The 26624-nt window shown below is 32.2% G+C and overlaps 1 protein-coding gene across 2 annotated transcripts in view; it reads left to right on the forward strand.

Moving 5' to 3' along the window:
- CADM2 (cell adhesion molecule 2) overlaps positions 1 to 26624 on the forward strand; it is a 1468479-nt gene that overhangs the window by 903704 nt on the left and 538151 nt on the right. The gene's annotated exons all lie outside the window — the stretch shown is intronic.

The raw sequence follows: 26624 nt of genomic DNA on the forward strand, positions 1-26624 counted from the left end.
TTCCAAAATTAACTTAAAGTAATCAGAATCTATCAGTAAGACTGATAGTTTTATTTCCCAAATTATATCTCCCTCAGATATATTTTATGGTCAACACCATTTTTCCCCTATTCAGGCAGTCAGCCAGTCAACATTTCTGCAATGTCCTCTCATTTAGGTGATTAGAAGACTTGAAAAATTTAATGGAATTCCTCTTCAAAGTTTGAAGGCCTCTGCCTTAGAGAACAGAAAAAAAAAAAAAAAAAAAAAAAAAAAAACTAACATTAAAGAGTTTAATGTGAAATAGATATTTCTGAATAAATATTATTAAAAGTTAATTCTTGGCAATCAAGTGCCAAATCTTGGCAACAAGTATTTAGTGATTTTGCTTACTGTTCTCTTGGATTTGGATTTGACATTAATAGAAAAATTTTAAAGCATTTAAAAGAAAATGAAATACCTTTAAAATACTGCACAAGTTTAATGTCAGAGAAACTGAGGCAAGATAGAGATTAGAGAGTATTTAATAATTTATTTAAAAGGGAGATATTTACTGGGACTCAAGGTTGAATGAAACTATCATCTCCAAGAATCCAGCAAACAATGTGAGTTCTCAATGACATATATACACGTGGCTCAGACCCTGGGGGGTAGACTGAGGCAGGAGCGAAGTCAGGGAGCTGAGAGGGGAAATGGGACTCTGACAAAGTGGGGCAAGCCACTGGAGATGGGAATGACATAATGAGGATAGGAACCCCAGGGATGGGGAGAGGCATCTTGAGAAGATGGTATCTGATATTCTGATAGCTTGGGATGGGGAAAGGCATCCTGATATTCTGAAATATAATATCTTTTATCCTTATCAAATGTTCTGATTAAGAGGGAGGGGTGGTTTTACAGGATTGAGCAGAACAATTATAAACTACGGCAGAACAATTAGGGAAATAGAGGCAGGAAAATTTAGAGAAACTGAGTCAGGATAATTATGGAAACTGAGTAATGAAAATAAAAGAGAACGGTGGCATAACACAGGAACATTAAGAGAGATGCTTGCAGATTGCCCTTGAAATTTTTTTTTGATGTTCAGTATTGAAAGATCCAAAGTTATTAATTTGTAAGCTAGCAATATTTAACTTAGGACTACAAAATGGTTTGCTTTTTTAAATGGCACTTTTATTTACATTTTTAAAGCTATTTTACAGGAGGTTAGAGTAGAGAGGAACAGAAAAATCTTGCTTAGAATCATGAAAGAATAATGTTAAATAAGACTTCAAATATCTCAAATTTGGGACTTGAAAGACTCCCAGTCCATTTTTCTAATTAGTAGGACAATATAATACACACACACACACACACACACACACACACATGTTTATATGAATATATTCCTTTGTGTAACTAGACAGAACATAAATTAACATGGAAACATTTTAGAGGCAACTATCTTTTGGGAGAACAATAGAGATTTCCAGTCATCTAGTAATTTAATCTTGTTATAGAGAAATGCAGTTTAGCCTAATGATGGTGCCTACAGGAAAGATCTGGTTGTAGAAATTAGAAAAAAACTAGCCTGAGTTTTCATTTTCCATCTACAGGATTAAGCAAGGTGTTTAATTTCTCTCTGGATAATTTATTTGTGAGAGGTGAAAAGAATAAAATGCTATATAAATGTGAACCATCTTATGTCATTATTTTCAAGGAACAAAAAAGTCAGAGTCTCTAAGGGTGATGGGAGTCCCAAAGAGGGTTAGCTTATTGAATATACTGCTATCCCATCTACTTCAGACCTAAGTGATTAAACATCAACTCACAAATCATAAGGAAATTATGGTTTTAGACTTGAAAGGTTATCAAATACCCTTAGCTATGGTATTGGCTAATAATAAGTAGGATAGTAATAGTTTTCTATAACTTTATTTTTGTTTTTTATTTTATTAAAAGACCCTGAAAGGCGTAACAGCCTTCAAAAAAATCACCCTCTAGTAGTAAAGTTTTGGACACTAAGACAGGGATGTGTGTGTGTGTGTGTGTGTGTGTGTGTGTGTATTTGTGTTAGTGGTACTCTTATCATATAGCTGGCCTCACATGGGTAAAACCTATCTAGAATGACAGATATTATTTAAAAAGTACTTCACTCTATATCAGTTCATATGAATCTACGTATCTATCTCCAAATCTGACTGTTTATTTGTTGCAACAACACATTTTTGGATATGTTCAAATTTGGAATTTTAGTTTTCTTGATTGTGTTCATATAAAAAAAGTTCTTTTTTCTTTTTTTTTTTTTTTACTTGTTTCATTTTCTTTTCTTTTTTTTTTTCCTTTCTTCCTTTTTTATTGTTAAATGAGTTGGAGGAAGTGGAAAGAAGAAAAATGTACTTGATCATTGAAATTATTTTATTTTTAATAGAAAAAAAAAAAAAAACAGTTGCAGAAATGTGATGGCATGAAAAGATCCATGAGATAGAAATTAGGACATCTGGGTTTTAATTCTACTTCTACTTTGTGTAAACACTTTTCTGGGCTTCAAGCTCATCATCTGTAAAAGTCTCAGAATTTTACCATGTGATAATAAATTTTCTTTCAAGCCCTAAAGTATCATCCCTCAAAATAAAAAGAAAATGTAGGCAGGGATAATTTTAGCTAATCTATGGTTCTAGGTTTGTTCCTTGAGTCAGAATTTTTTCTCAAATAAGTTTTCAATTTGAGGGCAATATATTGCCCTACTTAAAGACAATGAAAAATTAATTAGTCAAAAAGTACATATTTATTATCTGTTTTCTATTTGTCTAGCAGGATACTAACAAGAGGGCATTTATCGACTTTGAGGGCATTAACTGACTTTGGGTAGAGAATGTTTTGGTTCATTTATTTGTACAATACTATTATGATTGAAGCAAATCAAAAGATAAATGACTGAAAATGCTGTTATTAATTTTAAAAAATGTATATCTATATAAGTGAAAACATGCATTCCTGACCCCCCACCCAAATAAAAAAAAACAAACATGGAAAATACATATATTACTGAATAATTGCTTAAGAATTTTCTTTTAATACTTATATGAACTAATGCTAAATGAAGTGAGCAGAACCAAGAGAACACTGTATATAGTTACAACAAGATTATGTGATGATCAACTGTGATGAACTTGGCTCTTTTCAACAATGAGGTGATTCAAGGCAATTCCAATAAACTTAAAATAGAAAGAGCCAACCACATCCAGAGAGAGAACAATGGAGACTGACTGTGGATTAAAACAGTATTTTCACTTTTTTGTTGTTTGTTTGCTTGGTTTTATTTTTTCTTCTCTTGTTTCTGCACACCCACACTTTTGGATCTGATTTTTGTGGGCAGTATGATGAATATGGAAATATATTTAGAAGAATTGCACATATTTAACCTCTATCACATATCTTATGGGGGGGGGAAGGTGGAGAAAACGAGAGAAAATTTGGAATACAAGGTTTTGCAAATGTGAACAAAGCAAATTATCACATTTGCAAGCATTATAAAAAATTAAAAGCTATTAAAAATGAAGTGCAAAAAATTTAAAAATCTTCCCTTTTAAGAAATAAAAATGAATATTATCTGAGTATAAAAATAAAAAATAAAGAATTTAAAGTCCAAAGCATATGATTCAAATTTAGTTATATTTCTTTTGAGGAGAAAGAAATCCAGATCTGTGATTTCATTTACAATTCTTCTGTGTAAGCTCCTTGTGAGGTTTTGTAAAGACACCCAACTTTAATTCTGCTCTGTTGACTTTTTTTGTGATTTAGCTCCTACAGAATTGCTTGGGGGCACTGAAACATTAAGTACTTTGCTCATGGTCAAACATCTAGAAAAAGTCAGAAGTAGAAATTAACCTCAGATCTCCTTGACTCCATGATTTCCCTTTATCCACTATGCCTTAGTACTATGCATGATTTCTCGAAATGTAATTTTAAATTAACATATGTTATTTTTCAATACTAAAAATGATGCATTAAAATTATTATTTTAAGAATGTTTTACAGATCATTATTTCTTATAAAACTTTTTGTGAATCCATTTGTTGTTTTCAAGATGCAGTCTCTAAATTTAAAATTTATATTCATGAGTATGATCTCAAGCATTTCATCCCAATCAGCCAATATTAAATTCAATCGATTGATATTTTCACTCTAAATGGTAATAGGCAGTAAGTTTTTTTGTTTCATAATTCACTTTCTTTCTATTTCTTACCCTGAAATCACAAGCATTTTAAAATTTCTCTCCCCATACAAATTTTTGCTTAATTTCATTTATTTCAACTTTCCTTTTCTTCCCTACTCCCTATGCCCTTTCTTCCTGCTAAACTCTTGCTTTAGTTGAAACTTGATAGTTTTGCAATTCATGTTTCACAATTTATGGAATTGACAAATACAAAGCCTGTTCACAAAGTTAATTAGAATTTTCTATCTCTTAATTTTTAATTAGCCTCATTGATTTGATACATTTCTTCCTATTTAATGTCTCACCCTTATCTCTAAGCAGTACACTGGTTAAGCTGATGTGGTGGTCATTAGTAGGGAGTATTTACATAATATCAAAGTAGAAACTGTATTTTCAATGTTCTATTTTTCCTCTTGTCTCTGAACAGCTGAGTCTTATAAATAATATTTAGTTCAGTTGTGTAGGAATTTTGGTTTGTTTTTGAAAAGATGTACTTTTTTTTTTTCTGGGAAAACCTGAAGAGTATTGTGAAATGCAAAGACAGAAGTAACATAGCTTCATATAACAACTCTAATTAAAATGGATTAAATATCATTATGAGATTACAAATTCTTTAAAGTGATCATAAATTAGAAAAGGGATTGCTGTGATGTTGAATGTTAGAACTTATGACAAAGTATAACCTATGACACAAGGAAGATTGTCATTTTATAATCTGATTAAATTTGGCATTTCAAAAGTCTTCTTTTCAGATAAATTAAATATCATTTGTAATTTTATTTGTAAACTGGAGTTTTCACAGTTTATTTTTTAAAAATATCTGTGGCATTTGAAGGAACTAGTTCCCCTTATCCCCCAACCTCACTCTGGCTAGAACGTTACAATAACATCTGACCTACTTTATAAGGTTTTCCACTTTAAGAATTTTAAAGCATTTTTAATATAGATGCAAAAAATAAATAGGGAGAACTTTTGGTTAAGATGTGATATGTTGTACACAGACCCAGAGTTCCCAGAAAAACCCCAGAAAATATATGAAAAGTACCTTCAGAAAGACAAATTAAAAAAAGAAAACTTGAGAGAGATATATCCTATTCCTTTCTACGAAGATGACCATAAATTAATAGAGGTTGGTCTGCAATTAGATAATGGGAATCAGGAAGTATTGGGAAGTCAGCACAAACTCTCTACATGAACCTGAAGACAGCTGTTTTATTGTTTTAAGAAAGGAGTTAAAGAAAGGGGAAAGGAATATATTAAGAAGAAATGAGGAGAGGAATTTAGTATTTCACATAAATGGAGTATAAGAGAATAAGACTAGCAAAACATTCATGATATCACAGTGATCTGAACAAGACAAAAGAGGCTTAAATACATTATATATATATATATATATATATATATGTATGTATACACACACACATATATTCTCAAAGTTTTGTGCATAAATATAACAAGGAAAAGGGTGAATATAGTTGAGGAATGAATGGTATTAAAAATAACTTGGAGTTATGATTACAATGCAGTGAGTTAAAAAAAAAAGTTTAAAAATCAGACATCAAAATTTGGGCTTGAGGAAGAGAGAAGACCCTGAGGATTAGAAAATGACTGTTTCAGTTATAATTGCTATTAGTAATCAGATTCTTTCACTTTATGCTTTTCTTCTTTGTAGAAAGGAGAAGATTAAAAAAAATTTAAGAACTTATGAAAAATTTAAGAGGGAAATTATAATTAGCAATCATAGCAATGAATATTAATGGTATGAATTCATCTATAAAACAAAGGAGGGCAGCAGAATGGATAGGAATTAGAGTCTTATTAGAAATTATATTGTTTATAAGATATATACTTGAAAAAGTATAAAGTTTCATTAGGAGTTAAAATGAAGGGCTGAAGCAGAATTTATTGTGTCAGGTAAATTCAGAACACCAAGGATAATAATTATGAATTCAAACATGATGATAATAAATATAGCCATATTTGTAAACATAAGCAGGGGAATCATAATATACTTTAAAACATAAATAATAGAGTAGCAATAAATAATATATACGCATAAATGGAAACACACAAGTATTTTGAGGAGAATAAAGAGACATAGCTTGCAAAACAATTATTGATATATCCCTTTTGGATCTAGTCAGATTTAACAACAACAAAAATGATAGGCAAGAATGAATTTCAGAATTTGATGATAATTTTAGAAAAGTTAGGTCTCTAGCTAAATAAAAAATAGAAAGAATATCCATGCTTTTCAGCTGTGTGTAACACCTTTACAAAATATATTAGGACATTAAAATGTTCATAAATGAGTTCAGAAAGCCAGAAATGTCCTTATTTACACATTTTTAATAAAAACAATGAGAACAATGTTCTCAAAAACAAATAATTATTGAGTCAAAGACCAGATGGTAGAAATAATTTATGATTTCAATTTTAAAATGACAATAATGGCAAATCATATTAAAGCATGTTGGATATATCTAAAGTGGTCATTCAGGAGAAAATAAAAAATGACTTGCATATATAGAGATATATAAATATAAACATATGTGTGTGTGTGTGTGTGTGTATTCTTATGTGTGTTTATATATATATATGTGTGTATATATATATATATATATATATATATATATATATATATATATATATATATTCTTCATTTCATCAGGAAAGATTTTTTTAAATTAATTTTGTTACAAATAACATTCCTTCCCCCAAAAAAGCACAAATCAAACAAACTGAAAAGTAAATTTCTCTACTGAAAGTCAGATATTTAAGCTATAGTGGGAATTAATATAATTAGTAATAATAATATACATATAACATTGTAATGTTCGAAAAGTACTTTAAAATATTATTTTATACTTTTAAGATTTCTGGGAGATAAGAACCATTCTGATCTTAATTAAAGATGTGTAATCTGTGTGCAGACAGAGGTTAAATAATTTGCTCAGGTAACACTGAATATGAACTCATATTTCTTATTCCAATATGTCAATTGTGCCATCTAGCTATCTGTCTGGTTGTTTGTATCTTTCTCTATTTCTCTCTATTCATTTCCCTCTTTCAGCATATATAGCAACAATAGCTACTCCCCCAACATAAAAGTAGTCATAGAATATGAATAGAAAATTCTCATAAGGAGAAAGTAAAAATTTCCAAATAATTAATAACAAGAAAAATTCAAATAAGAACCTGACTTTCCACTTTATAACTTTCAGATTAGCAAAAATGACAAGAAACATAAAAACTACTGGTGGCATTGTGAGAAGATAAGTCTAATAATGCATGAATGGTGAAACTATAAATTGGTTCAGTCAATCTAGAATTCAAAACTATACTCAAAAAATCACTAAATTGTGAATATCCTTTTATTCAATAATATTACCATTAGGTTAGATTCCAAAGATCAGAGGAAAAGGGAAAAAAAAATATGTGCACACACATATATGTTCCAGAATTTGTTGTTTTATCAAATAACTGGAAATGAATTAGGGAGGTATCAATTGAAGAATGGCCTGAAAAAATTATGATAAACAAATGTAATAGAAAAATATTGTACCATAGGAAATGATGGAAGAGAATGATCCAGAGAAACCTAGGAGGGCTTCTATGAATACAGAATGAACTGAAAAGAAAACAAAGAATATATGCAATAATTCCAATGCTATAAAGGAAAACAGCTATGAAAGGCTTAAGAAATATGATACATGCAAAGATGCAATGTGACTCTATAAGGCAGGCAATAAATCATGATTCCTATCCTTTTGCAGAAAGGTGATAGACTAGAAGGGCAGTGAGAAGTAATATATTTTCATATATAGTCAATGAATAAATACATTTTGCTTGATTATACTTGTTTTTATAAGGGACACTTTTATGATTTGTTGGGCAGAAATTAAGAATAGTTCTCCATAGAAAGAAATTTTAAAAGAAAAGTGAGATGTGTTTCACCTATATCTGAATGCTTGCTCTCTTGAGGGTAGGTTAGAAAGGGAGACAAATTATGAACACAAGGTTTTGAAAATGTGAATGTTGAAAACTATCTTTTCATGTATTTGGAAAAATAAAATATTATTAAAAATCTTAAAAAACAAAAAAAATAGTGAGGCATTATATTTTTCATTTTTAATATTTTTTTTCTTAGACCTTTCTTGGGATTTCATTAGCCCTCGGTGCTTCCACTAAGGAAAGGTCTTAAAGTAATGTAAATTGAGATTTGCTCCGTACCTTGAAGTCTTAAAATTGTCTGGGGCATTGAAAAGTTAAGTGATTTTCCAAAGGTTACAGAGCTGTTATGTATTAGAGATAAAATTTAGACTCAGTTCTTCCTGATTCTGAAGTTGTGTCCCATAGCCTATGCCTCACTATCACATACTACTGACATATGTGTTCATATTTCATCAAAATGTTTCTGGTTTTTTTAATTTCTTTTTTTTTTTTATTTATAACTTCTTAGTAGAATTTGGAGGTGGAAAGATACTTAGAAATCACCTATTTACCTACATGTTTTACAAAGGAAGTAAAAGAATCCTTATAAGGGAAATAAGTATACCCTAAAAGACAGTATTTTTTACACTATCACACTGTTATTTGTCTCAAACCAGTTTCCTTATATATGATTATAGCTATGATGCTTATATAGTACCTCCTTTATAATATTTTCTTTAATGAGGAAAGGATTTTATAAACATTAAATTACTTTGGGAATAAGTTATTATTATTGCTCAAAGAAATATCAATTGCCAAAATATATAGAGGCATGTTTTTTTGTAATTTAGTATTGTTTTTGCATTTGTAAAACTAGAGAAACTGAAGCAAAATAGAGATTAGAGTTTAATATTTTATTTGAAAGAGAGAGATTTGCTGGGTCCAAATGGATCCATGGTTTGGTCCCAGGACTGAATGAGACTATCATCTCCAAGAATCCAACAAACAATGTGAGTTCTCAATGATGTGTGTGTGTGTGTGTGTGTGTGTGTGTGTGTATCTATATATCTATAGATATAGATATAGATATACATGTGTCTCAGTTACATGGGTAGACTGAGGCAGGGGCAGAGTCAGAGCACTGAGAATGGGAAGGCGACTATTAATCTGGTTCTGACAGGGTAGCGGGAGGCATTCTAATAAGTAGGGAAGGGCTGGAGTCATGATGTCTTAGATAGAAGGTCTTTCTCCTTATCTGGATCATCATGATTAGGAGGGAGGGCTGGTGTTGCAGAACAATTAGGAACTGAGGCAGGACAATTTAGGGAAACTGAGTCAGGACAATGCAAGGGAACTGTGGCACAACACATTTCCCTTTTTCTTTAGTGCTTAAAAATAGAAGAAAAATCAGACTGAATGAGTAAAATGTTACTTTAGTTTATTGTTAAACTAATTATTAAAATATCTGATATATATTTTTTAATGAGAATATTTTGGAAAATGTCAATTTTCCAAAGATGTATCCAAAGCAACCAAGACAATAAGCACATTACATAACAAACTAAAAGTATTTTATTGCCAAGGAGAAATTGCCAAGAAGATGCCTTATTCTTGATATCTCTCTCTCCCTAAAAATGTGAACAGTACACATTAATTCCTGTGTTTATTACCATATAAAAACATGTTCCACACACTCCAAACAAGTAAGTGCAAATCCAAGCAGCTCTAGGTTTCACCTTATATTTATCAAATTGTAAAGGTGGCAATAGATAAGCATACTCAATACTGAAATTATTGGAGAAAGATGGACACATTAATTTACTATAGAAAGAAATGTGAAATGTGAATTGTTTCAACCATTCAGGAAAATAATTTGAAATTTAAAAAATTTTTAAATATCTTTTGATCTAGAGGTCCCAAAACTAAGTATGTACATCTGGGTTGTCAACTATAAAAAGAAAAATCCACTATAAACAAGATCACTTATATCATCATTATTTTTGGTAATAGCAAATAACTGGAGACAAACTAGATGTTCATAAAATGTGTAATGGCTAACTATGTTCAAAGAGAGAAAGACAGATAGATGACCACAGAAACAGACACATAGAATGACAGAGAGATTAATAGTTCCAAACTTCTTTTGGGATTGACTCCAAAAAAGATAAAGAAAAAGAAAAGCCACAATATGTAAGGAGGAGCAGAGCTTTGCAAATCCCTCATTTTCAGTTTATTCAGGAACCTCGAAAAATGTCCCCCTTGGGTCAAAATTGGAATTTTCTTTTGGTTGAGTGAGATCTCATTGGGCTCTTAGCCATATGTATATTTAATTAATGTATATATTTTTAAAAAAATAGTATCAAAATTTTTTGAAACTCTTTTCCTAAGGAAATATATTCTTGCTTTAGATTAAGACAAGCTTTTTTGAGACTATGTATTTACTATTATTATTATTATTATTATTATTATTATTTTGGCAAAGTGACTTGCCCAGGGTCAAACATTTAGTAAGGATCAGATAATTAAGGTCATATTTGAACTCAGCTCCTCTTGACTCTAGGGTCAGTGATCTGTTCACTGTGCCATCTAGCTACCCTGAGACTTTGTGTTTAGATGACTGAGATTATTTTTAACAATATAAATTCAATTTAGGCTATTTACTAACATATATTAGGATCTCCTAAAGATAAAAGTAAAACAAGTTAATTTGGGAGGGGTTGTTTTATGATTTGAATTCTATTTCCAAGAACTTAATTTGAAGATAACTGTTATGCCACAGTTTCCCTGAATTGTTCTGTCTCAATTTCCCTAAATTATTCTGCCTCAGTCCCCCTGGGTGCAACCCCCTTCCTGATCATTAGAACTGATACAAATTGGGGCTGGCAGCCCTGACCATTAGCATTCCATAGAGCCCTAAAATGCAGATGGTTTATTTAGAGATAGGTAAGGATATCTCCTATTTCAGACATCCTGGTTCCTAGATCTCCAATTTATCAGACTTTATGATCCTTCTTTACCCCCAACCTGTCAGAACCGAATTGAATTTATGGTTCATTCCTGAAAGTTTCCACGCACCATACTCTTCCCCCACCTCTATCTTTGTAGCCCTTATTATTGAAGCTCTATAAGAATCCCTGGAATCCAGCATTTGATGCTGGATGCTTTGAGACACGAGTCCATTACTGCCACTGAAGGTAATATGGATTCTGTTTTGCCCCCAGCCCAATCTCGCCTTTTCAAATAAAATATTAAAAACTCTATAATCTCTATCTTGCCTCAGTTTCTCCAGCATTACAATAATAAAGAACACTTTCATGTTAATACTTTTTAAAAACTTCAAAAACCTTATTTAACTCTGATTTTGTTGCTTTATAACCAATTCATTCAGATTTCATCTATCTACAGGATATTGTGGAAAGAATATTGAATTTAAATGGGGTAAACCCAAATCCCAGATTGGAAACTGCTAAGAGAAATAGAATTATAAAATACATATAATGAGGAACTTCCTGTTACATGAGATATAGATATGAATTTATATTTTTGATACTTTCAAATAAGCTGATGGGATAATTCCCAATTTTTGTCCATTGTCTTTGGTTTATTAGGGAATAGTATATTTAATAGTCTGTAACGGATAAGTTGCATCATGGAATAAGAATTTAGGGCTAACTCAATTATTAAATGTAACATTGTACCTAAGATTATTGTTTGTCCTTCATTCCTGAAGAAGACCATGACATCAGGGAGGTGATGCCATGACATGAAAGTGAATTAGATTTAAGTGAGGAGGGCTGGGCAAGGTAATCTGCCCCACTTTCCCCTCTAAAGCATCTGGGTCCAGTGATCAGAAACAGATTAGGCTGACTGGAGATGGCTCTAGATACAATGAAACTTTTTAAGCTAAGGCTTTCAACAGATCTCAGTTTGATTGAGGGACAGCCATTTACTAATTAAGGCTAGGTTGCAATTGAGGCAAAGAATCTCCTCTTTCACTTAGTAAAAACAAATAAATAACCCCCCAATAAAAGTCTTCCTTGCCAAAAATTAGACATAGTTAAGCCCTATAAATCTATGTATTGAATGCATCTGAAAATGTACATTTCATTCCATTATCTTTAGTCCTATTGGTATAAAATGATTTTGTGGTATTCTGATTTTAGGGAGAATCTTCTGTTCTGGCAATAAATCAGTAATTCTAGATTTTCTGGCTTTAGAGTCTGCCTCAGGAAACTTCTACACTTAATCTGTCTGATTCTGATCACTCCTTAGTCAGATAGCTTCTGGCCTCAGGATAGTCTCACAGATCAAACTCCTGAGACAATAGTGAATAAGACTCAATTCATTTCTGACTGATAATCTGTCAGTAATAATCTGGTCAATGAGAATCAAATTCCTTCCTACCTATGGGCCATAGAATTAGCACATCAATGATAGAAGCTGGATCAATGTTTCTCCTTGCTTCTGTTTTTTTGTTGAATTCCCTTACAATTCAGTCCACTTGAAATGGAGTTAAAATTGCAACAAAGCTTTGCCCCATGGCTAAGGAGATGAGTTCAAGCCTGCAAATTCTTTTGAGACAACTCGAGACACTGGTTTATGACCCCAAACTTTTGGGGTCCCCTTTCCCAACGTCAACACCATTTGCTCATTAGTGATACTTCATCAGTCTTCTAGAGGTATGACTAATCATTGCATTGATGGTAGTATTTTTAAGTCTTTCATAGTTTTCCTTCACAGTGTTGAACTCACAATAGAAATTGTTTTCTTAATTTTTGTTTACTTCACTCTGCATCAAATTTTATAAGATTTCCCGGGCTTTTATGAACTTGTCACTATTGTTATTTTTTAAGCACAATAATATTTTATTGCATTGATATACCATCATTTGTTCAGACATTTCCCAATTGATATCCCCTTACTTTGTCTTCAGTTCTTTGCTTTAGAAAAATAAACAAAAAAACTCTGCTATATTTTTGTATATATTAAGTCCTAAAAATCAAATAAATCGATAAGTTGCTGTTATCAGTCATATTCTTATTGATTTAAAAAATGAATCAATCTTCTTTTGTAACTATAAATGGAGTGTAAGTTTATAAACCATTTCTAAAAATTACCCATTTTAAATGACTTTAGGCATAGTATCTTAGAAATTTTAACAAGTATTTATTACTATTATTATTTTCATCAACTTACTAAAGAAATTACTAGTCTAAATTATGTGAATTAGAGTATAAACATTGACTCCCATTGTTATTCTTCAGTTGTATGGATGCTTGTAAGTTAAATTAAAGGTTATTCAGCAAGAGCTAAAACAAGTATGCAAGCCAATTTCAGATTAGTTCTGCCTATGGGGATTTGTACAATTTCTTATATTGCCATGCGTAGTTTAACTGATGCTTATGGATTTTGTAATACACACTGCTTTCATATCATCTACTATAGGTTCTAAAAAGGCAATATCAGATAAGAAAGAAATGTTTTTTCTTTGTTTGTTTTGAACTGAATCTTTCATTTTGTTAATAATGGGAGATCCTGGTAAGGAACTTCCTTTACAAAGTAGTTAAACACCTTCTCTTCAAATTATAGCCTTCTCAAGTTATCTGGGGGCAGAAAAAAATTAAGTGACTTGCCCAGGGTCCAGATCTCCCTGACTTCAAGGCTAGCTCTCTAATCGGATGGGGTGGCAGTAGGGGGAGGGAGAGGAAAATATTACACATTTAAGAATCATGGGAACAGAGGTCACAGCAATACTTTTTTGTTATAGGTGAAATAAGGACTACTCTTTCACTGGGACTATAGAAAGAAGGACAAAAAGTTAATTATTTACCTGGAAAATTTTGTGTTATTTTGATATTCCAAATTTTTATGGAAACATATCTATTCTTTATGGCAAGTCAAAATCTCAACTTATCTATACAGTTGCCTCCAATTACTCTAACCTTCATCATTCTTCTCTCAAGTATAGCATTAATTATATTAATTAATATAATAATCTCTACCTCATAGTGTAGTGTGATGCTAATGTGGGGGAATGGGGGGAACATTTTATAATTTGCTCAGTGATATGCACTTGAAACTATAGCTCACAAGTTCCTGTAAATGTATTTAACTTTTCTAAAAGAACATACAGCAGTTAGGCTACATCAAAGCATTTATTAAAGTAGCATAATTAGAAAATTCTGTGATCTTATGGAAAGTAGTATAAGAATATTGCCTATAAAGCTAGATCATATTCTCACACATACATCTCATAGGTGGGAAAAGAAGACATATGTAGAGAATCTGTGGTCAGTATACAACATGGAATGCCACATAGCAAACATGTATATCAAATCCACGTTTGGAGAGACAGTATTCTTTTTTAAATTATTATAGCTTTTTATTTACAAGATATATGCATGGGTAATTTTTCAGCATTGACCCTTGCAAAACCTTCTTTTCCAACTTTTTCCCCTTCTTCCCCCATACATGTTAAATATGTTAAAGTATATGTTAAATACAATATGTGTGTGTATACATATATATGTATATATATACACACATATATATATGCATATATATGTATATATACGTATATCCATACAGTTATTTTACTGCACAAGAAAAATTAGACTTAGACATAAGGTAAAAATAACCTGAGAAGGAAATCAAAAATGCAGGCGGACAAAGACAGAGGGTGTGGAAATGCTATGTTGTGATTCATACTCATTTCCCATAGTTCTTTCACTGGGTATAGCTGGTTCTCTTCCTTATTGAACAAATGGAACTGATTTGGTTCATCTCATTGTTGAAGAGAGCCACTTCAATCAGAATTGGTCATCATATAGTACTGTTGTTGAAGTATATAATGATCTCCTGGTCCTGCTCATTTCACTCAACATCAGTTCGTGTAAGTTTCTCCAGGCCTTTCTGAAATCATACTGAGACATACATAGAAACAATACATGTATTCGATGTTTCAGGTTAGCCAATCTTTGGTGATGGTATGATGGTATTAATCCTTTACTTTCAAGGTTTATGTTGGTCACTGCTGGACATTGTCTCACTAGAGAGTATAGAAGATATGGAAAGAAGGAAGGAAGGAAGGAAGAAAGAAAGAAAGAAAGAAGGAAAGAAAGAAGGAAAGAAAGAAAGAAGGAAAGAAAGAAAGAAGGAAAGAAAGAAGAAGAAAGAAAGAAGAAGAAAGAAAGAAAGAAAGAAAGAAAGAAAGAAAGAAAGAAAGAAAGAAAGAAAGAAGGAAAGAAAGAAAGAAAAAGAAAGAAAGAAAGAAAGAAAGAAAGAAAGAAAGAAAAAGAAAGAAAGAAAGAAAGAAAGAAAGAAAGAAAAAGAAAGGAGGGAGGGAGGAAGGGAGGGAGAAAAGGAAGGAAGGAGGAAGGAAGGAAGGAAGGAAGGAAAGAAGGAAGGAAGGAAGGAAGGAAGGAAGGAAGGAAGGAAGGAAGGAAGGAAAGAAGGAAGAAAGAAAGAAAAAGGAAAGAAAGAACAGTAGTCTATCTAGTCCCTGTCCTCATATAACTTAAAATCTACTGGAGAGATGACAATAGGAACAAATAACTAATCATAAGAGAGTATATTAGATCAGCTGTGGGCAATCTATCTGCTAAATAAATAAGCATGTTGACTGAAGGCACTCTGACAGTCAGAATTTCTCAGCCCTTTTGGTTAAAAACAGGAACTGGTTAAGATACTTTATAGGGTATTTTTCTCTGATCTTTGCATTGTATTCACAGAATTTAGACTTCCTGAAGCCTTCAAAACTGTGATCAGTGTAGGACTCAGGGCCTGGTTTCTCCAGTTTACTCTGTTTCTAGACATCTGTCCCAATTAATAAAGATGACTTTGTTGATCCCTTGCTTTCTAGTATGTTGTATGCTATGAAATAGCAAAGTCATGAGTAGGGTGGGGTGGCATTCCATGGTAATGTGAACACATAGTCATGTGTACTCTTTCCCTTACTTGGATATGGACCACCTCAAGTATCAGAATTGCTTAGTTCATTCTTCCCTACTGTCATATCACATTCTTTCCCTCTACTTGTTTCCTCCAATGGACTAGAGGTTGAGAGTCAAGAATCATCAGTTCTACTTAAAGGTAAATCACCTTTAGGACCATTGTCAGATCCTGGAACCTACACAATGACTTTGGCTTAATACCAGTGGAGAGCAAACCCAGGTTTGAATAATTTTCTGGCCACAATTTATATAAAAATCAAGGAATTCAATAATACAATCAAATGGACAAATGGATCTTGTCTCCTGGACTTCTGCTTCTGAAAATTCTCCATAATTTTCATGGAAAAGTAAGCGTTTTGGAAATTAGAAAGTATAGAGCTCCAGACCTTAAGCATTCAACACTTTCCAGGAAGAATGGCCTCTACATGCCTATTGATGAAGCATAGTTTACTCATCAGAAACTAAATAGGGTGTCTTATGCAAGAAGGGACCCCGAAACTCTCTAAAACTCCTTGAAGGAGAAATTCTTCTTGAACCCTGTGTCTGTGGGAACCGACCCCACAGAGCAAACAAGATAAACAGCTTCATTCTATTATCTAGATGAGGTTCACTCAATCCTGAGCTAAAAAAATTCCAACCCTATTGAATTAAAGAGACCATTCAATTCTATTTAAATTTGAGTTATAGATGAAACCCAGCTTGTAGATAAAAAGAGCCAACTTGAAACAACTCCTTGCCGAGAGGTTCTGATATCCCATGCCATGCCATGCTATGCCATGCTGGGCTATATCATGATGTGTCAAGGAAATCTCTACCCACTGGAATAATATTTTCTTCCAGTGCTACCCTCCCTTTATCCTCACCTATTTCCTTAACGAGACTATGACTCTCTGTAAGGATTTCTCTATGCCTTTTTGCCAGAACTCCTCCACTGAGGAATTCAGCCTTTCTATTCTTGCATAGTAAAGGCTGACTTCCCAATGCCTATAACAAATCTCTTTTATCAATCTAGCTTTTTTGGGTTTGTAAATTCTCTGTGCCACCAGAAGGGGGTTCCCCAAAATTGACTACTCTTGTGCTGAATCCCAAGAGTGTGTAGGGGAACCAAACCTTTCTATTTGGTTCCCTGAACCCCAAACCTGCCACTAGATCTTATCATTTAACTCCCTAACCACCAGGAACCCTAATCTCATTTGGTTCCCTAAATCTAGACCTCATTATTTGGTTCCCTGAACACAGGGAACGCCAAAACCTAAACCTCATCACTATGGAGTTTCTGACTATATGAGTTAATTTTATGATAAAGATAAAGCCTTTCCAAATTTGATCAGTAGTCACAAACCCACTCATTCTTTCTATGAAGAAATTATATACCAGTAAAGATCACAGAAACTAGAAGCCAAGAGGAATCTTAGAATCTTCTATACTCTCTATCTAGTGAGACAATGTCCAGCAGTGACCAACATAAACCTTGAAAGTAAAGGATTAATACCATCATACCATCACCAAAGATTGGCTAACCTGAAACATCTAATACATGTATTGTTTCTATGTATGTCTCAGTATGATTTCAGAAAGGCCTGGAGAAACTTACATGAACTGATGTTGAGTGAAATGAGCAGGACCAGGAAATCATTATATACTTCAACAACAGTACTATATGATGATCAATTCTGATTGAAGTGGCTCTCTTCAACAATGAATCTTAGTTTTTAGGTTAATTGTATACTAACTCTTTTTGGACATGTGGACAACATTGAATTCCAGACCTTTTAATTTTTAAGAAATAATAGCACAATCTCTCTGCCACATGGTAGCATGGAGAAAAGAATCATGTGGGAAGAGGCAGTTGGATGGTACAGTGGACATGGATTAAGGAAGACCTGAATTTAAATAACACTTGAAACACTTTAATCTCTATCTGTCTCAGCTTCCTTATATGTAAAATTATGATAATAATGATAACTATCTTGTTGGCTTGTTGTGAGGATAAAATGAGATTATATTTATGTAACTCTTTGAAAACTTTAAAATGATATAAATGCTATGCTATGAAGAAGTTAAAGTTTCTGTGGATTACCTCTCTAATACGTAGAAAGTCCAAAGGCTTTAGAGTCTCTTGATTCTACTCAAAGAAAAGGAAATTTCCTGGGCAATTTTCAAGTAATTCTAGTTTCAAAAATTCAAATATCCTCCTGGTAGAAATGAATGAATGAAAATTTGTATTCAAATATTAATTCTAACAAAATATGGACAAATTTTATTTTTTTATAATTTAACTTCTCAGTGCCCCAGGCAAGTCTCTAAGACTATCATTCTCAGAGAAGATCACAATTTATGCTGGTAGAAAATTTTTTGATTAGGACTTCCCTCTACTTATGAAGTCATAGGCCTAATACTATAATAACATCTCATATGTGTGAGAAAAAGGAAATTTCCTCAATAGTATGCCTCTTTCCAAGAGAAGGTAATTTTACCCATGACTGATTTAGGGAAGAAGAGGGACAGAAGACTAAGATTGCATAATAAATAGTAAAAAACCTCACACTTCAGAATTAAAATAAGTTATCATAGAATAGAAGTTAGATATGAGGGGAAGTTGGTTATTTAGCTGGTGCAAAGATTTCCATTCTGGAGGAGTCTAAATATTCAGAGAAATATTATATGCTTTGATGCCATACAGTTCTACACAGAATAAAAGAGAGACTCATTGAAATGTTAGGATCATGTCCATTTTACTTCTCTCTGAATCTACTAAGATACAAGGACTTGAGTTACAATTACATAACATTATTGACATAAAACAATAATTTTGATTGTTTTAAGCTATTTTGACTTCCCTTTTTTTCCTGCATTCATTTATGAATGTTAGTCCATTGCTTTATTTGCATTTTGGTGGTAGTGAAATAAAAATTGTTCTAATAATAATATTTATATTATTATCCTGTGTATATTTGTTCAGGAACTTGGAACTCTCTTTAGACATATCTGTGGAAACTAAAAGATAGAGGCTGAGTAAGATTTAAGTGGGGCAAAATGAGCCAAAGAGTTAGTAATCTTGTAGGATTTCTTTTAAGATTCAACTTGCCCCATGTTAGTGTACGATTTGGGATGTTCAATTTCTAAAAATGGCTATCATTGACATGCTTTTCAAATACTTTATCTCTAGCTCAGATCTGACATTCAGAGAATCTGTGACTTACCCAGGATCATACAGTGTCAGAGGCTAGGATCTGTAACAATTTCTTCCTTCCTCCAAGTCTTATATATTATTTACAATGCCAAGCTGCCTCTCACTATACTTAGTGTTACATAGACATTCACTTAGTAAATGTTAACTTCTTTTAGACTTTAGAATACATTGAGAGAATGTGGAAATATGTTGAGAAGAATTGCACATGTTTAACCTATATTACATTACTTGTTGTGTAAGAGAGTGGGCGAGTAGAGAGGGAGGGAGAAAAATTTGGAACACAAGTTTTTACAAAAGTGAATTTTGAAAACTGTCTTTCCATGTATTTTTAAAAATAAAAAAAAACTTATTATAAAAAAGGGAAAACTAAAAACAAAACACAAAAAAGAAATGAGAGACATTCATACTTCATAATAGGAGGAGGAAAGATCTTTAAAAATAAATTTATTTTATCCCTTTCAATTTATATATGAGGAAATTGATGCCCAGAAAAATTAAAAAAAATTTCACGGCTGCATAGCTAGTTAGTAATCAAGCTGGAATGAGAAATAAGATCTTTTTCCTTCCTGGGTGATCTTTCTATAACCCTGCAGTATCTCCAACATCACTTATTCTCATTTCTACCTTTTCAGTTCACAACATCAAGTTGTAATTATAAGACCATTTATAATATTTTATTATTTCCTCTAAATGCACTTCAATTAAAGAGTCTTCAAATCATTATTGATAAGAGAAATGCAAATTAAAACAAATCTGAGATATCACTATACACTTCTCAAATTGGCTAAGATGACAGAAAAAGATAATGATGAATGTTAGAGGGGATGTGGGAAAACTGGGACACTGATACATTGTTGGTGGAATTGTGAACGAATCCACCTACTCTGGAGAGCAATTTGGAACTATGCTCAAAAAGTTATCAGATTGTGCAAACTTTGATCCAGCAGTGTTTCTACTGGGCCTGTATCCCAAAGAGATCTTAAAAAAGGGAAAGGGACTCACATATGCAAAAATGTTTGTGGCAACCCTTTTTGAAGTGGGTACAAACAGGAAATTGAATGGATGCCCATCAATTGGAAAATGGCTAAATACATTTTGGTATATGAATGTTATGGAATATTATTGTTCTGTAAGAAATGACCAGCAGGATGATTTCAGAGAGGCTTGGAGAGACTTAATGAACTGGTGCTAAGTGAAATGAGCAGAACCAGGAGATCATTATACATGGCAATAACAAGATTATATAACTGGAATCTACTCTGATGGATGTGGCTCTCTTCAATAATGAGATGATTCAAACCAGTTCCAGTTGTTCAGTAATGAAGAGAATCAGCTACACTCAGCAAGAGAACTATGGGAAATAAGTGTGGACCACAACAAAGTATTTTTATTCTTCTTGTTTGCTTGCATTTTTGTTTTCCTTCTCATGTTTTTTTTTCTTTCTTTCTAGACCTGATTTTTCTTGTGCAGCAAGATAATTATGTATTGCATTTAACACATACTTTAACATATTTAACATGTATTGGACTACCTGCCTTCTAGGGGAGGGGCTGGGGGGAAGAAGGGAAAAAGTTGGGACAGAAGGTTTTGCAAGGGTCAATGTTGAAAAATTACCCATGCATATGTTTTGTAAATAAAACAAATACATAAATGATCAATAATCAAATAAATAAATAAATATACTTCAATTATATAAATTTAAATGAAAACATACCCATTTTCAGAATTTTAATAAGTGTTTCCTTTTGATTCTTATACCTAAAAAACACAATGTCTCATATGTCTTTTTGAGAAGGACTTGGGGCAGTGTTGCGGAGTGTATGTGTGTTACAATGAGAATAAAGGAAGGAGGAACAGAATGAATAGATAGCCTGCTATTTTCTTGTTCCAGATACCTGTACTTAGAACTCCTCTGTTGTTTCCCTTCTTTCTAGAGTGAAGAATGTAGAATCTGGGGAGTTTAAAAATTATTATTCTTGCTTTAATTTATAGGGATCAACAACCCACCTTTTAGATTTTTGCTTTAAGAACTTGCTCTGTCCAGATAAAAGGAATGTATTAAGCTTTTAGTTCTCCTGTTTTTTTATAGCTCAAAATGAACAAATTTCCAAGTACAAAAGAACTATTTTAAAGCAGCTCTTTTAGTCTTTATTTGAAAACCTTTAGTTCATAGATATGTCATATGCTGAATGTAGGAATCAGACTGCTTTACTTTGATCATTCCACCACTCTCTTCTTTGGCTAGTGTTTTCAAACTATGGAGTCCATCAGCAGGAGGCAGGTTGATCCCTGTGGCTTATAATGGGCAAAGTAAGAGGGGGAAATAGTTTTTTAGAGATCATTTAAGATCAATAAGCATCTTCCATCTTCAAGGTTTAAAAATAACATCATGAACAGATAGACTTTTGCACTGAAAAAAATCAGATATTTCTAGAGAGCTGACCAGCATATATAGTACATTTCCCCTTTATTATTTCTTCAAAACTGTGATTTCTAGTCTATAGATTATTACAATTATAATCAAGCTTCTAAAAAAAGACAAGGAGGATAACTGCACAATTTTAACTTTCATTTACTGAACAAATATTACTTCCAGGATGAAATATAAGGTGATTAAATGAGATTTTAAGAATTCAGTACGTTTTTTGGGCGGAAAGGGTGGAATTGTGCTGCATGCTAGAATTTTAACTATTGATGTGAACTTAATTTTGTATCACATTCTTTGGAATTCTTTATGTTTAGTTCTTTGGCTTCACTAAAGGTGAAATAGTATTGACCCTGACTTAATGAATGAGTATTGTTAGGCTTTACACAAGGCTTAGGCTCATGTTTGTTATATTCAAGATATGATAAATATCATGGCTTCTCTCCTATTGTCTCTAATGCATCTTACTAACTTGTACAAGAAATTGTTTTGTTAGTAGAAATTGATTATGGCCAATAATTGCAATTTTTAACCATCTGATGGAATTAATATGATGCTTGGCAGTTGGAATAAAGCAACCACCATTTCATCTTGATATTGGTCATAGTGGACTGGAATAAAAGTAACCTATGATGCTTAAACCTTAGGCAAAGTTGCTTAAGGAGGCAAAGTTTATCTTACAAAATCTCCCATGGGATCCCATTATTCTCCATGTTTCTCAAAGACATAACGCCCTCGTCATGCTTTTTAGACATACCATCTGCAAAATCACCTATCCTTTTTCATTCCATTCACTCTCAATGAAAACTATCTCAGGACAGATCTCAGGAGAATTATCTATAAGAAGTGTTTTATATATATATATATATATATATATATATATATATATATATATATATACACACGAAGTATTAGGAGGAAAGTAATCTGATTGCATAGTTAGACTTGGTTAGTCAATGTGAATTACAAATTGGTAGAATTTCAGATCATTATCATAAGGGGAAGGGAAGAATTTTGGTCAGGATAGAGAAGGTTACTTTCTCTGGTGTAAAAAAGGTCTTGGACTCCATATCCTACAACATAAAGGCAGTCAGCTATTTTGGCCATGCATACAACTTGATTACATGCAAATCTAGACTCACATGGCAAAGTTTTTTCTCACTATTTTCTGAAATAGGGAAGATAAATTATCATTATCATACTTCTTTTAGTAATTATATGTATATACAAAATTTGGTTGAATTTAACAATTTTTCTTTTTTTTATTATAGCTTTTTATTTACAAGATATATGCATGGGTAATTTTTCAGCATTGACGGTTGCAAAACCTTTTGTTCCAACTTTTCTCCTCCTTCCCCCCACCCCATCCCCCAGATAGCAGGTTGACTAATACATGTTAAATATGTTAAAATAATATTTTTTCTTAAATAACTTCACATTTCTATTTCAATGCTTTGGAGACAACATTTTATGATTTCAAGTAGGTTTTTAATATTACATTTCATATCCATTTGATACTAATTAGATTTTTAACTAGATCTCTTTAAAGGAACTTGTGCTGAGATAATTATTTCTCCTAATGCCAATCTGTAATTTGAGAACTGTTTAGGACTGTTTAGTATCTTAGCAAAGGTTACACAATCAACATATATTGGAAGTAAGACATGACCCAGTGTTCCTGATTTTGAGGACAGTTTTTTATTCACTATAGTATATTGTCTTTACACATAAACTTATGTGTTTGTATGCCTATACATGTATGAAATATTTTAAAGCTTTCAAAATATGTTCATACATTAATTCACTTGAGTCTTTCAAAAACTGTGACACAGTTATTCTAGGTATTGCTATCATGACCCTTATAAAGATGATAACACCAAAGTTTAGACAGGTTATTGCTAAAGGCTGCAAAATTACATTTCAGAAGCAGAGTTTTGGCCTGGATCTTCCAAACTTCTGATCTTTAACCACAATTTCACACTTCCTTTCAGAATAGAGAGATGAGTGAATTTTTAAAGTCAGCAAGTCAGTTAACAAACATTTATTAGGCAACATTCTTGACAATAGGGATAAGCTTTATACTATTGCACCTCCTTGCAAGTAAACAAAAGATAGCACTACTCTGTAAAATACATATAAAAGGTAATATAATCAAAGCAGCAATGTCTATTAACTTAATTATGGTGTGATTTGTCAGTATGTTTAAAATGAGGTACCTGGTCAGTCCTTAACTGTATTCTTATGGGAGCAATAGAAACTACAGTGAGCCCCCAAGGTAATTAGTTGTAAGCTATTAAACCTTAAAACTTTACTTATCTTTTGTAATTGTCTGTAAACAGAAGGAAACAATAACAATAGCAACAAAAAAATTAAAGTAGATTTAGGAGTGTAATTTTACTACCCTAAGTTTCAATTGACCATTGAAGGTTCAGTTATCTCAATTCAACAAATCAAAAATAAAACTAAATGTGAACAAATCCTTAAGATATTTGAAGGATCAGAGGATCTTTGGGTCATTGGATAAAAATAAATGATGCCAAATAGTGAATATCTTGTGATGCTTGTAAAAGATCTAGTCATTTTTCTTGGGCTACATGTAAAAACAATAAGCTTGTTCCAATATGTTCAATCCAGTAATAGAAAAGTCCACATTTCAGAACTGAGGATTTCAAATCTCTAAGATATATCATTTTTGGAGGGACTCGTCAGGTGAGAAGAGAGTCCTTTCTCTATTCCTCTATTGCCACCATTACAAAGTTATTAGAGAGACTAGACTAATAGTAGACAATGCATTAAGAGTAAAAAGAGACTGACCAGGGAGAAAGCAGAAGTTATTGAACAGACGGTATAGTAAGATGACACTGACAAAGTTGTGAAGTTCAAAAGAGTGGAAGGCCTATCAGAGTGAGTAGCAAAATTCACCAAAAACACTAACAGTTGTGGAAAGCAATAGTTCATAGAAGGGAGTGTATTGGCAGTTCATAGAAAACAAAATAGATACAAGGAGGCAACTTTAGAACTTTACAAGTTCTATCCTTTTCTCTCTTTTTAGTAATTTTATCTCTTTCTAGAAAACTCAAATATTTCTTCTTGGGTAGGTGAACAGAGGTCTATCCAAGGAGATATGCTTGAGATCTCTGGAAAGGAAGAACTAAAAAAGAAAAATAAATAAATTTATCTTTTGATCCCATGTGATCTTTACATTTGAGCCCACTTTTCTTTGTTGTTGTTTTCTTAATAATATTTTATTTTTCCAAATACCTGCAAAGATAGTTTTCAACATTCACCTTTGCAAAACTTTATGTTCCAAAATTTTCTTCCTCTCTCTCCTTCTCCTCTCCAATACAGCAAGCCATCTGATATAGGTTAAACATGTACAATTCTTCCAAACATATTTTCATATTTGTCACATATGAGAAAAATCAGATTAAAAGGTCAACAAATAAGATAAAAAAACAAGCAAACAACAACCACGAAAATAAAGGTTAATACATATGCTTTGAGCCACATTCAGTTTCCATAGTTCTCTCTCTGGGTTCAGATGACACTTTCCATTCCAAGTCTATTGAAACTGCCTTGAATCCCCGAACCATTGAGAAGAGCCAAGTCCATCACAGCTTATCACATAATCTTGTTACTGTGTACAATGTTCTCTTGGTTTTGTTTACTTTACTCAGCATCAGTTCAAGTAAGTCTTTCCAGGCTTTTTGGAAATCAACCTGCTCATCATTTCTTATAAAATAACAACATTCCATTCCATTCTACTCCATTCCATTCCAAGTTACTATAACTTATTCAAGCAATAAATTGCTTGATGATGATGAATCAACTTTTCCCAAGGACTTAAGAAAAATTACATTTATTCTTCTCCATTTGTGGGGATGTTTCTATGATAAGTGCTTTTGCTACAATTCTTTCTCATAGCAGGTAGAATTTACCTACCTACCTACATAGCAGGTATGGTAAATAAGGTGTAGGACATGGAGTCAGGAATGACCTACTTCATTTAATGTTCAAATAAATGTTTCGTTTCTCAGAACATGAAAATACTAATGACAAATTCACACTAAGATAAATTTGTAAGATTATTAGAGGTAGAAGGAAATGAAAAAATTATTAAGTCCAATTTCCTCATTTTACAGAAAAATAAATTGAGGCTAAGGAAGATTAAGGAACTGGCTCAAATTCATAAGTTAGTTTGACTATATGAACTGAGGTCTTCTGACTTTTAGTGTATTTTTTATATCTATATATACATAATAAATACAATACACACACAGTGGGAAAATATTTTTAATAAATTAGCAGTTATCCTAAAATGATTATCAAACACAATTCATAAATTACTATCATTACTACCATATTACTACAAGAGCCCTTAACTTCTAGTTCAACTGCTTCATTTTATTGCTAACAAAACTGAGACACAGGGTCACAAAGGGAATAAGTGCCAAGAGCAAGATTTAAACTCGTCTTGATTCCAAATCCAGTACTTTTAGAAAATGTCATCTTACAACATGGTATCCTTTAATTATAATACAATGAAATACATTTAACAATAAAATCTCAAGTTCCTAAAATGATAAAGAAGCTATTGAAGAATAGATCTATTATGGAATTGTAAAAGAAATGAGTCAAGAGTGAGTTTCTATAGAGCTTTTGACATGGCCTGAAAGCCACTATTTGAATTGTTTCTGATAGCTTGCTTTCTTCTTCTTTTACCCTTTTTCAAATAAAACTAGAAGGTATAACCTCTGGCCAGAAAAACCATTGTTGCTTTTCTGTGAATTTAATTACTATCTAAATCTGAAATGTTGGTTGTCTTCCTTTCAGTAAGACTTACTTTCTAGGAATCAAGAATCTTTTATTGCTTCTGTTTCAACTGTATATATTATTTGAAACTGTCTGATTTGCTTGGTTGCTGTTGGTTGTTGTCCTTTGTTC

Source organism: Antechinus flavipes, chromosome 3, assembly GCF_016432865.1.
Source record: "Antechinus flavipes isolate AdamAnt ecotype Samford, QLD, Australia chromosome 3, AdamAnt_v2, whole genome shotgun sequence".
Taxonomy (NCBI): Eukaryota; Metazoa; Chordata; class Mammalia; order Dasyuromorphia; family Dasyuridae; genus Antechinus; species Antechinus flavipes.